General features: G+C 35.5%; 2 long non-coding RNA genes across 5 annotated transcripts in view; one reads left to right on the top strand and one right to left on the bottom strand.

Annotated features, from left to right (window-relative positions):
* Positions 1-13090, bottom strand: part of LOC129051625 (uncharacterized) — a 214512-nt gene that overhangs the window by 402 nt on the left and 201020 nt on the right. The window lies entirely within an intron of this gene.
* LOC129051626 (uncharacterized) overlaps positions 1-13090 on the top strand; it is a 91695-nt gene that overhangs the window by 37371 nt on the left and 41234 nt on the right. The gene's annotated exons all lie outside the window — the stretch shown is intronic.

The raw sequence follows: 13090 nt of genomic DNA, 5'->3' as shown, positions 1-13090 counted from the left end.
TGGATACCATCATGAGAAAAATAAGATATCTTACATATATTCTTCTACTAGTAGAATATAGATCAAAAATTTTAGTTTTGATGGGGAAGGAAACAAAACTTTACCACCTCCAGGAACAAAAAAGAGAACAGGGAAGAAAAATATCTACCCCTGGGTAAGAAAAAGTATATCATATTGAGTAGATACCATTAGAGATACCCTGCCACTGGGCGCAGCTAAAGATTACTGAAAAAGTACCTCCTCCAAGATTTAGGACCTTCCTAAGCCTGAGGCTGAACTATGACAACAGATAGTTTTGTCTTACCCTACCATACTAGCAAGCACTGAGAAACAAGCAAAAACAGTTTACTGTTAAAAAGGGGACAGGAGCATAAAGAAAGACCCTCTCTTAGCTATAGGTTTAAAGGGATAGCTACAAGCTAAAGGTGAAAGTGACAATAAGAAAAATTATATGATAAACAGATGACACTCTAGGAACAATATAATGCTAGAAGAATTTGAAGATACTAGTTTATTGGAGGAAACCATCATAATAACATAACTAACTCATAGCTCAACTCATGATCGAACTCAAATCTGTACCCCACACCTTTTAAAGACATAGCAGAAAAAAAGACATGTCCATTTTCAAGCACAAATACACACGATATCTAACTACCAACAAAATTTTTCAGAAAGATACAAAATTAAGAAGGAAAACAAACAGGAAAATCTACTATCAATAGACAAAACAATCAATAGGACCTGACTCAGACATGACTCAGATGCTGGAACTATCAGCCAGGAAATTTAAAATAATGATGATTAATATGTTAAAGGTAGTAGTAGAAAATGTGGAAAATGTGTATAACGTGAGGAACTTCACCAGAGGTGAAAATAAGTAAATGGAAATACTTGATTAAAAAAATGTAAATAAAATTAGGGAATATTTTTGACAGGCTCATCAGTAATCTTCTATTGTACTGAAAACTTTTAAGTCAATAACCACTTTTATACTTATGTAAGACTAAAACTATTAGCACAGGGTTTGGCATGAACTATGCACTCAATAAATGCCTTTAATGAATAGATTTATTATTTTTTAAAATATTAATTGCAAGATTTCAAATAATCTTTTAAAAACAGATGTATTGAGGAATAATTTGCATGCCATAAAAGTTAGCCATTTTAAGTACAAACATTAATTCTTTTTAGTAAATTTACAGTGATGTGCAAATATCACTTTAATTTTGGAACATTTCAGTCATTCCACAAAGATTTTTCTAATCCATTTGCTTTCATCCCCTGTCATCTGTGTATCTATCCATCCATCTATCTCTGCTTTTACAAAGCATTTATTTATTCATTTTTCTTTATTTTTTGTGCATATGTGATATAAAACATATTCATTATCTCACTTTTGACTTATTGCCCTTTAATATTAAACAATTTCCTTGCTGCTGTGTGTGTTTGTGTCTGTGTATTTTCTTTTCTTTTCTTTTTTTTTTTTTTTTTGAGACAGAGTCTCGCTCTGTCACCCAGGCTGGAGTGCAGTAGTGTGATCTCGGCTCTCTGCAAGCTCCACCTCCTGGGTTCACACCATTCTCCTGCCTCAGCCTCCCAAGTAGCTGGGACCACAGAAGCCCGCCACCACGCCTGGCTAATTTTTTGTATTTTTAGTACAGACAGTGTTTCACTGTGTTAGCCAGGATGGTCTCGAACTCCTGACCTCGTGATCTGCCTGCCTTGGCCTCCCAAAGTGCTGGGATTACAGGCATAAGCCACTGCGCCCAGCCGTGTGTGTGTATTTTCTGAATACATTATAGATGGCATAGGATTGAAAGGGTTAAGTCAAGAAACAAAGTGTGTATACCTAAGTGTGCTATGGAAGAAAGTAAAGAAATTCATGAAGAATAACTCTAAGGACTGGTATTTGAGAAACTAGAGGTAGAGGAAAAGGTGAATCAAGGAAATAAAAGCTGAATCTATGTTTAGACTGTTATATTTAGATCAGAAACTTTCACAGTCTACCATGTCAAGTATGAAAAACTAAGCATAAGCATAACAAGTATTAAACCAATGAAGAGTAGAGCTCAGCACCTAACTAATGTAGTCATGTCACTTGGATTATTCCAGTCAAGGACACCACTTTCCTGAGAAGATGGACATCTTAACTTATTTTTAGGTGTGACAGATGGAGACAAGGGAAGGATAAACAAAGCACACTTGTGGTCATGTTGACTTTGTAAACCAGTAACAGATGTGCTCTGCTGGGGTGTGCAGCTCCACCAAAAGAAAACTTGTAGGCAGGGAAACTCTCATCTATAGTTTCTGACTGCTGTCACACATTTATCCTAGTATAGAAGTGCTTTGGTTTCCAGAGGGTAAAATATCAATACGTCTACTAATTTTCCTGAGTACACAATTTTAAAAAGCCAAAATTGGATTACATCTCAGCCTATACCTTGAATAGAGGGAAAAAAAAGAAAGAATATATGCAAAATTTGCCTCTGCTACAGCAGTTTAACTGTATAGTAAATGACTTTTTCAGAATACCCCATAAACCCAGGTTAGTTCTCTTCTCACTACTAATTGCCTAAATTGGCAATAAAAATACACATAATGCAGTCCTCAAATCTCATCTCTGAGAAATAAGGTCCTTACATCATCTGATAAATAGTGAACGGTTGTTAGAGCTGTAATGATGAAGGGTAAAATAAAATGGAATCTAAATAAAAGCCATTCAAAATACGCATTAAAAACTACAGGCTAAAATGTACTTACAGCAGTACAAAATAAACCAAAGAAAACATGAAGTCTTAAAACTTTCGCAAAACACGGTGGCTGGCAAGATGACCGAATAGGAATAGCTCTGGTCTGCAGCTCCCAGCGAGATCAATGCAGAAGGCAGGTGATTTCTGCATTTCCAACTGAGGTACCCAGTTCATCTCTGTGGGATTGGTTAGACAGTGGGTACAGCCCACGGAGGGCAAGTAGAAGCAGGGTGGGGTATGGCCTCACGCAGGAAGTACAAGGGGTCAGGGAACTCCCTCCCCTAGCCAAGGGAAGCCATGAGGGATTGCCATGAAGAACAGTGTACTCCAGCCCAGATACTACGCTTCTCCCACGGTCTTCACAACTCGCAGACCAGGAGATTCCCTTGGGTGCCTATGCCACCGGGGCCCTGCGTGTCAAGCACAAAACAGGGCGCCCATTTGGGTAGACTCCGAACTAGCTGTAGGAGTTTCTTTTCATACTCCAGGGGTGCCTGCAGCGAGACGGAACCATTCACTCCCCTGGAAAGGGGGCTGAAGCCAGGGAGCCAAGTGGTCTAGCTCAGCAGATCCCACCCCCACGGAGCCCAGCAAGCTAAGATCCACTGGCTTGAAATTCTCACTGCCATCACAGCAGTCTGAAGTCGACCTGGGATGCTCCAGCTTGGTGGGGGGAGGGGCGTTCGCCATTACTGAGTATTGGGTAGGTGGTTTTCCCCTCACAGTGTAAACAAAGACACAGAGAAGTTCGAACTGTGGGGGTCACACAGCAGCTACACAAAGCCGCGGTAGCCAGACTGCCTCTCTAGGTTCCTCCTCTCTGGGCAGGGCGTCTCTGAAAGAAAGGCAGCATCCCCAGTCAGGGGGCTTATAGATAAAACTCCCATCTCCCTGAGACAGAACACCTGGGGAAAGGGGTGGCTGTGGGCGCAGCTTCAGCAGACTTAAACGTTCCTGCCTGCTGGTTCTGAAGACAGCAGCAGATCTCCCAGCACAGCACTTGAGCTCTGCTAAGGGACAGACTGCCTCCTCAAGTGGGTCCCTGACACCTGTGCCTCCTGACTGGTAGACACCTCCCAGTAGGGCTGTATTTGATTCTTCTCTCTTTTCTCCTTTGTTAGTCTAGCTAGTGGTCTATCTATTTTGTTGATCCCTTCAAAAAACTAGCTCCTGGATTCATGGATTTTATGAAGGATTTTTCGTGTCTCTATCTCCTTCAGTTCTGCTCTGCTCTTAGTTATTTCTTGTCTTCTGCTAGCTTTTGAATTTGTTTACTCTTGTTTCTCTAGTTCTTTTAATTGTGATGTTAGGGTGTTGAATTTAGATTTTTTCTGCTTTCTTCTGTGGGCATTTAATGCTATAAATGCTATAAATTTCCCTGGCATCTGGCAGGTGCCCCTGGCAGGTGCAGATGTGAAAGACCTCTTCAAGAAGAACTACAAACCATTGTTCAAGGAAATAAGAGGACACAAAAAATGGAAGAACATTCCATGCTCATGGGTAGGAAGAATCAATATCATGAAAATGGCCATACTGCCCAAAGTAATTTATAGATTCAATGCTATCCGCATCAAGCTACCATGGACTTTCTTCACAGATTTAGAAAAAACGACTTTAAATTTCATATGGAACCAAAAAACAGCCCGTATAGCCAAGACAATTCTAAGCAAAAAGAACAAAGATGGAGGCATCATGCTACCTGACTTCAAACTATACTAAAGTATAATTTGAATTTCATCTCTGAGATGAGAAAAGGAATGGATCAAACTATAGTACAGTAACCAAAACAGCATGATACTGGTACCAAAACAGATATATAGACCAATGGAACATAACAGAGGCCTCAGAAATAATGCCACAAATATACAACCATCTGATTTTTGACAAACCTTACAAAAACAAGTAATGGGGAAAGGATTCCCTGTTCAATAAGTGGTGTTGGGAAAACTGACTAGCCATATGCAGAAAATTGAAACTGGACCCTTTCCTTACAACTTATACAAAAATTAACTCAAGACGGATTAAAGACTTAAATGTAAGACCTAAAATCATAAAAACCCTAGAAGAAAACCTAGGCAATACCATTCAGGACATAGGCATGGGCAAAGACTTCATGACTAAAATACCAAAAGCAATGGCAAAAAAGCCAAAATTGACAAATGGGATCTAATTAAACTAAAGAGCTTCTGCACAGCAAAATAAACTATCATCAGAGTGAACAGGCAACCTACACAATGGGAGAAAATGTTTGCAGTCGATCCATCAGACAAAGGGAACTTAAATTTACAAGAAAAAAACAACCCCATCAAAAAGTGAACAAAGGATATGAACAGATATTCTCAAAATAAGACATTTATCTGGCCAACAAACATTTTTTAAAAAGCTCATCATCACTGTTCTTTAGAGAAACGCAAATCAAAACCACAATGAGATACCATCTCATGACAGTTAGAATAGTGATCATCAAAAAGTCAGGAAACAACAGATGCTGGAGAGGTTGTGGAGAAACAGGAACACTTTTACACTGTTGGTGGGAGTTTAAACTAGTTCAACCATTGTGGAAGACAGTGTGACGATTCCTCAAGGATCTAGAACCAGAAATAACATTTGACCCAGCAATCACATTACTGGGTATATATCCAAAGGATTATAAATCATTCTACTGTAAAGACACATGCACACGTATGTTTATTGCAGCACTGTTCACAATAGCAAAGGCTTGGAATCAACCCAAATGCCCATCAATGATAGACTGGATAAAGAAAATGTGGCACATATATACCATGGAATAATATGCAGCAATAAAAAAGTATGAATTCATGTCCTTTGCAGGGACATGGATGAAGCTGGAAACCATCATTCTCAGCAAACTAACATAGGAACAGAAAACCAAACACCGCATGTTCTCACTCATAAGTGGGAATTGAACAATGAGAACACATGGATACAGGAAGGGGAACGTCACACATTGGGGCCTGTCAGGGACTGGGGGGCTAGGGGAGAGATAACATTAAGAGAAATACCTAATGTAGATGACGGGTTGATGGGTATAGCAAACTACCATGGCATGTGTATACCTATGTAACAAACATGCACGTTCTGCACATGTATCCCAGAACTTAAAGTAAAAATTAAAAAAATTTTTTTTTTTTGCAAAACATAGAAGGGATTAAAAGTAGCATTAAAGATAAAGAAGTACATCTTCTTTAAAAAAATGAATAAATTGTGTACAGTACTTATAAGAGCATTAAAGAAAATGAAAAGTAATTTTTATATTATATGTGCTTCAATATTGAGAATAACAAAACATTTGAAAGTAAAATAAAGCTATCTATTAAGAAATAATGTAGAAAAAATTAAAATGTATGTCCAAATAAACATTTTTAGTAGTAGAAAAGATGTCTAATATGAAATAATCCAATTATCTCACCTAGTAGAATATCACTTCTCCCCCCTACAATCACCAGGGTGAGTATAAAACAAATAGAAGCAATAGTCACACAGAGATAAATGAAAAGATGAGCAAACAATCAAAATTCATCTAATAGTTGGGAGGAAACACACGCCATAAAATGAGGTGCAAATATCAACAAATGAGAAAACTAACATCTAAGAAGAAAGAGACACTGTAGCACACAGATCATTCTTTAGTACTTTGCAACATGCCTCACAAGAACTGTGAAATACTCATAGAAATTAAATATAAAGTGTCATTGAAAAGCATGAGATGTACATGGGGGAAAGGGCAGTTTCTTCAATAAATGCTAATTGGAATATTGGATATTCATATGCAGAAAAATGAAACTAGGACCTATATCTCACCATACACAAAAATCAAATCAAAATGAATTAGAGGCTTAAATGTTAAGACCTGAAACTATGAAATTACTAGAAGAAAACATTGGAAAAATCCTTCAGAGAATTGGTCTGGGCAAAGATTTTTTTCAGTGAGACTTTAAAAGCACAGGCAAAAACAGCAAAAATTGACAAATGGGATAATGTTAAGCTAAAAAGCTGTGCTGCAAAGGAAACTATCAAGAAAGTGAAGAAAATATTTGCAAACTACCTGACAAGAGATTAATAACCAGCATATGTAAGGAACTTGAACAACTCAATAGCAAAACAAATCCCACCAATAATCCAATTTAAAAATGACCTAACTAGATATTTCTCAAAAGAATACATGCAAGTTGACAATAGATACATGAAAAAATGCTCAACGTCGCTAATAATCAGGGAAATGCAAATCAAAACCACTATGAGATATTATGTTCTGCTGGTGAAAATGGCTACTACCTAAAAGTAAAATGATAAATGTTTGCAAAGACATGGGGAAAAAGGAACCCATATACTCTGTTAACGGGAATGTAAATTAGTACACCCATTATAGAAAAGAAAATGGAGGTTCCTCAATAAACTAAAAATAAAACTACCATATGATCCAGCAATCCCACTACTGGGTATACATAAATATATTAAAAAGAAGGGAAATCAGAATATTGAAGAGATATCTGCACTTCCATGTTTATTGCAGCACTATGCACAATGGCCAAGATTTGAAATCAACCTAAATGTTCATCAGTAAATGAATGGATAAAGTAAACGTGAATATAAAGAAACACACAATGGAATATAAAGAAACACACAATGGAATATTATTCAGCCATAAATAAAGAATGAAATTCTGTCATTTGTGGCAACACGGATGAGCCTGGAGGATGTTATGTGAAGTGAAATAAGCCAAGCACAGAAAAACAAATGTGTATTCACCCTTATACATGGGAGTTTGAAAAAAAGATCTCATAGAGGTAGTGAGTAGAAAGGTGGGTACCAGAGGTTGGGAAGGGTAGTGGGGAGAAAAAGAAAAAGAGAGGCAAAATAATGGGTAGAAAAATACAGTTAGATAAGAGGAATAAGGTCGAGTGTTGGATAACACAGTTGGGCGACTAGAGTTAATAATTTATATGTTTCAAAATATTGGGTTGCTGCAAAAGTAATTGTGGGTTTTGCTTACTTTCTTTTATATATATATATATATTTTTATTATACTTTAAGTTCTAGGGTACATGTGCACAACGTGCAGGTTTGTTACATATGTATACATGTGCCATGTTGGTGTGCTGCACCCATTAACTGGTCATTTACATTAGGTACATCTCCTAATGCTATCCCTCCCCCCTGCCCCTACCCCACAACAGGCCCCAGTGTGTGATGTTCCCCTTCTTGCATCCAAGTGTTCTCATTGTTCAATTCCCACCTATGAGTGACAACATGCGGTGTTTGGTTTTTTGTCCTTGCAATAGTTTGCTGAGAATGATGGTTTCCAGCTTCATCCAAGTCCCTACAAACGACATGAACTCATCACTTTTTATGGCTGCATAGTATTCCATGGTGTAGATGTGCCACATTTGCTTAATCCAGTCCATCATTGTTGGACATTTGGGTTGGTTCCAAGTCTTTGCTACTGTGAGTAGTGCTTTTGCTATTACTTTCAGTGGCAAAACCTGCAAATACTTTTGCACACCCAACTGCAAGAGAGAATTCCAAATCTTTTGAACACACACAAAAAAATGATGAGGTCAGTTCTTTCCAAACAAATTAAATAAATCAAAAATAATTTACCACTAATTCAGTAAGTTTATACTAAAATTCACTAGGAATATATAATGAGCACTAACAACTATGAAAACTTGGAAAACAGAAATGAACTAGAGTAGCTACCTATGAAATAACCACAAATCTATACGAATTAAGACTTTTTTATTCATAAATGCCTAAAGAGATGTAGCACAATGTATAATCCATGGGAATTAGTATGTGATAAAAGTGTCCTTTCTTTTGTTTGTGAAAGATGAACTATTTGATCATCAAATCTGGCACAGTTGACTAATAATATGCTATCTTCGGCAACCAGAAGTATAATTTTAGATGAATTTAATTAAACATCTAAACACAAAAGCTTTAAATAGATGAAAACAAAAATCACAAAATAATTGTTGACTTACAAAGAAAAATATTTTCATAATATATGTAACTACATAGAAAGGTATTAAATATCAAGAAAAGAACAAAAAAAGCAAAATAAAATACGGGATAGGATTGTAATAGTATTTATGAAAGATTAAATAAAATAATCAACAAGTATGAACAAAAGCTTAACATCACTGATAATTACAAAAGCACAAATTAAGCATCTATTAAAATCATTTTCTGTTTATTGGATTGCAATTATTAAAGTAATATTTTTGTTAGTGAAATGAGCACTGTTATGTTTTTGTGGGACTGTGAACTGCTAGTAACTCTTGAACGGAATATGATTGTATCTGTCAAAATTAAAATATAACTACCTTTGAAATCAGTATTTCTGCTTCTGAAAGTCTATCCTACAGAAATGTTTGCATCTGAATTCAGAGATGTATATTTAAAGATAATAATTGGTAGCAACCAAAAAAGTGGGAGCAGACTTAGTGTCCTTCTCTATGGGAGTGCTTTAAAAAACTATGTTGCACAATATTGTACATAAATATGCAGAGATACAACATATTAAAAACAAACATTGTGTTGACACGAATGCTTCCCAAAACATATGTTTAAGAGTAAAAAGTCGTACATATGCAGACAGCGTCAGAGATGGAAAGAATCTCCTAAATGACCCAAATGACTGAGATGGAAAGTCCATTGTTGAACAAACCCTCAACATTTGCTACTGGCCATAGGAGATGGAGCTAGGATACAGATGTATCTCTGTGAAGAGGCATACTTTGCATAATTTAATTTTGTAAATTAAATTAAATTTAAAGTGGCATATTAAGTACAGCCTTCTAAGAAAGTCTTTTTTTCTAGATTATGGAGAGTTCAGCAAGGTACTTAAGAAACATAATCCCAAATCTTAGTCTAAGTATTTATCTGTTTTACCTTTCTTCCCCAAGAAAATGTATGTTTCCCTTATTATTAAGGTCAGTTGAGTTTTTGTGTTCCACGAAGAAGGTAGAGGACATTGCTAAACAATGAATGAATGGATGAATGAATATCTTTAACTTTCAGTATTTGCCTTCTTTTCAGACATTTTTTGTCTCACTTAGAGCCATTCCTTACACTTTTGTTGCTTATAAACTTCACTTTCCACCCAGTTAACCAGGAGCAATTTTGCAATGCTGTACATAGACAAACCTAATATTTCACACTCTGAGGATAAAAATATTTAGATTCACAATTTATCTCTCAATCCTGCTTGGTCATCACCTACCTAACATAAATCCTTACCCAGTTAATTAACTAGTTTCTTGCCAATCATTCTGAAAATGCATACTCCAATTTAATAAATATTAATGATTCAATGAGTTTAATAGATAATGTAAAAATTAAGGAAATAAACAATTAACATAGATTACCTGCCTACTATCTGCTTTAATTCTCACAACAACATAATAAATAGCCTCTGTGGTTTTATTGACAAGGAAACTGAAGTCCACATATGTTAATAAATGTGAAAGTGGTATATGGTAAAATACATGCAATACATTATCCAACGATTTGGATGTAATTGTTAGCATAAAAATTCAGGTGTGGTGACCAGGGAACAATATGTTTTGGGTTAAGCAAAATTTACTCTTGTCCTATATTTTATATCTCACAGGAAGCAAAGAAATTCAGAGAGGAAGGGAAAAAAGTGTTAAACAATCCAAGAAAAGTAAAATCATTTCTGCTTCCGTAATGTAAAGAATAATGCTATGCTTAATTTTCACTTGCCTCTTGCTTCTTCATGTGAACTTACCCCCTTGAACTGTTATGTGTTAATTATAAAATTTAAAACTTTTAAGCAATATATTCTACAAATGCTTGACAACAATTAACATTTTATTGCATCAAGTTCATTAAGCAAATCCTATCGGACTGTGGGTTTATTGTCAATTTTAACTTGTTCAAGTGTTTCAATTACGATTCCATTTTGAACTGTAATAAGGTGGCTGACAAATGACAATGGTTAACAACTGCTATTAAAACTACCCAGGGCAGAACTCCGTAAATGTAGAACAATTAAGAGTAACAAATGATAGTAGCAATATGCTATTATCTTTACATTATTCAATTGACTTAGTACAGCACTTTAATAGTTCTACCCCCCCCAAAAAAATGCTCCCCTTGTTTTCAATGGTTTCGGCCACTTTTTTGAACCAATTTTTCTTCTTTTTTGATTCCGTGGGTACATGGGAAGAGTTGTTACATTTATTCCATTTTTTTTTTTTTTGGAGACAGAGTCTCACTCTGTTGCCCAGGATGGAGTGCAGTGGTGCAATCTCCACTCACAGCAACCTCTGCCTCCCAGTTTCAAGCGATCCTCCTGCCTTAGCCTCACGAGTACTTGTGATTACAGGTGCACACAACCACACTTAGCTAATTTTTTTACTTTTTGTCGAGATGGGGTTTCATCATATTGGCCAGGCTGGTCTCGAATGCCTGACCTCAAATGATCCGCCCACCTCGGCCTCCCAAAGTGCTGGGATTACAAGGCATAAATCACCGCACCCAGCCATTACATTTATTTCTAAAGAAGAATATTCAGAGTTAAGATTTTGAGGAGTGAATATCAAATAATGTGAAGTGTTCATGAGTTATTGACTTTGCTGTGTGTACCAGGAAACGGAGGTTAATACTCAAGGTAAACAATTTTGTTTAGGTAATTGTTAAACACCACAACTAACAATGATTTTGATTTTTTTTCTTCCAACTTCCAAACCTGTGAATTAGAAAAAAACAAAATCATTTAAGTGCTTAATTACTTTTTTCTCTTCCTTGAAAAATTGTTTTAATACACCCTTCACACTTAGTGGAAAATACAGATATCACAGAGGAGACTCTGTCTCCAAAAAAATAAAAATAAAATAAAATAAGGAATAAATGTAACAACCCTGGCCATATACCCACTGAATCAAAAAACAAGAAAAATTGGTTCACAGAAGTGGCCTAAGCCAGTGAAACAGTGTTTTCAAAATCTCAAACTGCAATTTGTCATGTTTCCTTAGTCAGGGAATTAGGCTAAACATTCAGGAAACTACAGTATCCTGAATATTTATATTATACTTAATAAAGAAAATGGTACTTAGCCAACAGCAATGCGTTCATTTTTTTTCATAAAGTTCTCATCAGTGATTTACTTAGAAATATGTATAACAGGTTTAAAAACAATTTGACCTCCTCCATCCAGCTGTAGTCTCTAAGCATCAACCCAGATGGATCACTAAAATGGTTTCATTGAGTCCAGGGCTTTCTTCAGAGAAACTGCTCACACTTTAATAAATGTCTGCTCTGCTGAAGTATGACTTAAAATGTAGCCACCTTTAGAGAGCCTCATTTTTGAAAAAGTAATAAAAATTTGAGGAAGGGGTTTCAAGAAAGCATTCTTGAAACAGGACAGAACACTGGGTATTAATAAAAACTAATGGAGAAAAGCACCTACCTCTCTTCTGCTGAGACAATTCTTCATGGTCCTTCAATTTTAAGTTAAAAGTTTCAAAGTTTTTAAAAACATATTGGGTTTGTAATCAATTTCCTTTGAAAAGTACATATATATTGAAGTATATTTTGTCACAAAAAGTAAGACAGTAATATGCAATTATTTTATACAAAAATATCTTCTCAGAATAATGGGAAGTAAATCTAAAATAAATTTTATAAACCTTAGCAAAATTCTCCAATACCTTTTAATAGCATGGAGAATCTTCTGCTGGTTGCTGAAGGTTGAATAATGCTTAAAATTACTCAAAGCCTAATAGTTATTTTGTGGGATGAGGTTATAAACCTTTATTTACTTTAAATCATATTGTGGCTTTTAATGTTTTAAATAACTCCCAAGCTCAGTGATTTTGTACCTCAACACAAAAACCGTCTGAGAAAATCAAAAGTTTTATCGACTTAGATTGTTCAGAGATTTATCATCATGAGTTAAAATCCAAATAGGTTTGGCTTAAGTTGTATACAAATTTTTTCTCATATGTGTATTTTCTTTTGATTAGTTTTCTGTATATGCACATCCATGTGACTTCTAAACTTTTCATGTAACTACATTATCTGTTTATATAAATATTTAAGTAAAATTTATGTCACGATATACACAAAAACAAGTTAATCTTAATTAAAAACGGATAGCATCAGAATATAGAAAAAATAATTGAACCTTATGAAGACTATTGGTCAAAATTTTCAAGTCAGCATACTAAATGATAACTTGTCAATTCTATTTTCATTAAAATCAGAAATAAAACTATCAGTAGACATTTTCAGTATGGCCTTGGAGAGGTCTAACTAACAATAAATTTAAAAAACTAAATGTTCAGCAA

Source organism: Pongo abelii, chromosome 17 (assembly GCF_028885655.2).
Source record: "Pongo abelii isolate AG06213 chromosome 17, NHGRI_mPonAbe1-v2.0_pri, whole genome shotgun sequence".
NCBI classification, from domain to species: domain Eukaryota; kingdom Metazoa; phylum Chordata; class Mammalia; order Primates; family Hominidae; genus Pongo; species Pongo abelii.
Note: the sequence above shows the minus strand (reverse complement) of the source record. Positions and strands in the feature narration are given on the sequence as shown.